This window comes from Terrapene carolina, unplaced genomic scaffold, assembly GCF_002925995.2.
Source record: "Terrapene carolina triunguis isolate 2854851 unplaced genomic scaffold, T_m_triunguis-2.0 Scaffold85, whole genome shotgun sequence".
Lineage (NCBI taxonomy): Eukaryota > Metazoa > Chordata > Testudines > Emydidae > Terrapene > Terrapene triunguis.
In genome coordinates, this window is record NW_020664436.1 from 16,516,965 (window position 1) to 16,520,516 (window position 3,552).

Consider the following 3,552-nt stretch of genomic DNA (forward strand, 5'->3'; position numbering starts at 1 on the left):
ACACACACACACACACACACACACACACACACCAATTAAGGTTGACTTGAACTTTGGAAACAATGTTTTAGTGGCAGCTATACTTGGATTAATCATACACTTTAAAATCCCTGCTGTAAATAGCAACCATTTGAAAATGAAAAGCACTTCTAATAATTTAAAAAAGTAGAGTCACAGGCTGTATGGAGCTACCTATATTTTGGATGTTGTCCTACATAATTGACCTCTGGAGTAGTGGACATCAAAATGAAATTCCTCTTTCCTGTGTAGGAAACAAAAATATCATAGGATTTCTCAACCATTGTCACTGTTGAAAGAGGCATTTTCATTTCTAGGCCAGCTTAAAATAACCTGCAGCTTCGAAGGTGATCTGCAAATATAATACACCAGAAGTTCTGTTTACTGCAGCAGGGGCACTGAATTTGCTCACCAACTGAATTCAGATGCTTTCAGCATAAAAATTGTACGAGAGGTTATTAGTGCCAACAGTTGACTGTATTGAAACATTCGAAAACAGAATAACTATGGACTCTGCCTGTCCCAATATTCCTCTTAGTTTAACAAAAAGTGTTGTGGTGCTGCTTAATGACCCCTGCAGAACAGACATGTAAAAGACTTATTTACAGAGGGACCAAGGAAACTGACAGCAGGCTAGTTAAGCATAGTCTCACTAGGCCTGTCACATGTTGCTATCCTGACTTTCTCCCAATAAGCCTCCAAAGGAGTGTCTAAAACCACACACACACACACACACACACACACACACAGGTACAGGGAGTGAGAACCACTCTTATGCTGAGCAATACTAGACACGTCAAGCCTACAGGTGGCTTAGCTGCATCCTCTGGATCTCTCATATCCAGAGGGGTGCACTGACTTGCAGTTGACAACGGGGGAACATGCTCCATAAAGAGTTGACAAAGTGACTGAGGATGGGAGTAGTGTTGGGGTAGAGCAGAGGTCGGCAACCTTTCAGAAGTGGTGTGCCGAGTCTTCATTCTAAATTTAAGGTTTCGCGTGCCAGATTTTAACATTTTTAGAAGTTCTCTTTCTACAAGTCTATAATATAACTAAACTATTGTTGTATGTAAAGGAAATAAGGTTTTTAAAACGTTTAAAATTGGGGCTGGGCCTGTAGACAGACAGAAGAAAATGGCAGTGATTGGGTCTATACAAACAGTAAAAGGATGTAAAGGGCTAAAAACACTAGTTTTTCCCCCAGCCATCTTCTGTCTCCTATACTATTTGAGTTTTAACATGGTTAAAAATACAAATATCGTTCAGACAAGCACTCACAAAGTTTTCCTCCATACGGTCTTTGTCTAGCCTAAGCAAAGCTCATACGACATCTCGTTCATTGAATAAAGCACTTGTTGGCAAGCCTAACTTTGTATGAGTCAAATTAGCATACTGAACACTCATAACAATATTCCCAAGCAAAGATACAGGTGTCCAGTTTTGCAATAATCTCTGCTTTCTCTTCAGCTCCACCTAACGCACACTCTGATTGGACTGTAAGTCCCTAAAAAGTGTGTGACCCTTCAGCCAGGTGGCATCATCAGCAACAAGAGGTGAGTTCTGTATCTAGGAGTTCCTGTTAACATTACAAAACAAAACCGGCTTGAGCCCCCACCAAGAAATTTGGGAAAACTAACCACCACCTCTGGGTGCCTCTAAGCTAGTACTTCCCCACTTACAAGCGCTGAGTCCATGTATGACAAAAGGAAAAAGCTTATTAAAAAGGGAGAGGGAACTCAGCATTGAGGTGTTTTCCTAAATTAATGATTCACAAGTAGGTAAAAACAAAGTAAGTTAAAATACCCATCCCACAGAATCTTGGGTAGCATCCTTTGCCTCAGCTGCTCACCTTGCTGTGTGAAAATCCAACCGGCCAATGTCCCTCTATCACACCACTCCCCTTTTCTCTCTACTGCACCCCAGTCATGATTTATCATCACCTTAAGTTTGGATTTGGAATCATTACCCCCTGCCTAGCAACTGAGGTTAAATATAATTAGGGCCCTGCCAAATTCACAGCCGTGAAACACACATCACGGACCGTGAAATCTGGTCTTTTGTGGTTTCACAGGGCAGACCAGTGTTTCCAAAACTGGAGGTCCTGACCCAAAAAGGAGAGTCACAAGGTTATTTTAGGGGGGAGTCACAGTATTGCCACTCTTACTTCTGTGCTGCCTTCAGAGCTGGGTGGCCAGAGATCGGTAGCTTCTGGCTGCGCGCCCACATCTGAAGGCAGCACTGCCACCAGCAGCACCATGGCACGGTATTGCCACCCTTATTTTTGTGCTGCTGCCTTCAGAGCTGGGCCCTCGGCCAGCAACCATCACTCTCTGGCAGCCTAACTCTGAAGTCGGCAGCACAGAAGCAAGGGTGTCAATACCATACCATGCCATCCTTACTTCTGCACTGCTGCTCTCGGCCAGCAGCTACCGCTTTCCGGCTACCCAGCTCTAAAGGCAGCGCTGCCGTCAGCAGCAGCACAGAAGTAAGGGTAGCAGTACCGCCACCCTCCTACAATAACCTTGCAACCCTCCCCCTCCCCCAACCTTCTTTTAGGTCAGGACCACTACAGTTACAACACTGAAATCATGAAAATTTACAATTTTTAAAATCCTATGACCATGAAATTGACCAAAATGGACCGCGAATTTGGTGGGACCTAAGCAGGGGCGGCTCTATGTATTTTGCTGCCCCAAGCATGGCAGTCAGGCAGCCTTCGGCAGCATGCCTGCAGGAGGTCCGACGGTCCCGCGCCTTCGGCGTACCTGCCGCCAAATTGCCGCCGAAGCTGCGGGACCGGCGGACCTCCTGCAGGCACGCTATGCTGCCAAAGCCACCTGACTACCGCCCTCATGGCGACCAGCAGGCCACCCCCGTGCGGTTTGCCGCCCCAGGCATGCACTTGGTGGTGCCTGGAGCCGCCCCTGGGCCTAAATATAATAGAGAGAATCACTACTGTTCTGCTGCCCTTTACTCATACAACAACATTTCATTACCCCTCACTTCAAGAATAAAAGTACAATTTAACCCAAAACAACCAAAATTGATCACTTTTGGCAAAGTCTGTCTGCTGATCACCTAGGCAAAGTATCGGTGTCTATTGCAAATAGTTTGCTTCTGAGGTCTTTCCCCCCAGTTCATCAATAGATGGCTGGGGAGAGCTCATTCAGACCCAGGCTTACATGCTTTTAGAGCAGTTTCTCTCATATGCAGACCCCAGGGGCTTTTCTTGTGGCCACCCAACCTCCTAGACAGTGATTGGAGGGAGCGGGGGGAAGCAGCAGACCCTCCCTCAGGGCCGCCTGCAATGAATGGTTGGGCCCTGCCCCCCTCTGGGGACACAAAAGCTGGAAGAGCAAGCAGCAGGTGAGAGTTCCCCACCTTCTCAAGGATGGTGGAGTCGGGCTTCAGCCCTGGGGTGGCAGGCTCCAGCCATGGGGCTTTGGGCTCCATTCTCCAGCCACGAGGTGGCGGGCTCTGGCCCCAAGCTCACCCCCAATCACTCCTGGCCCCTGCTGCCTCTGTACCCACCTT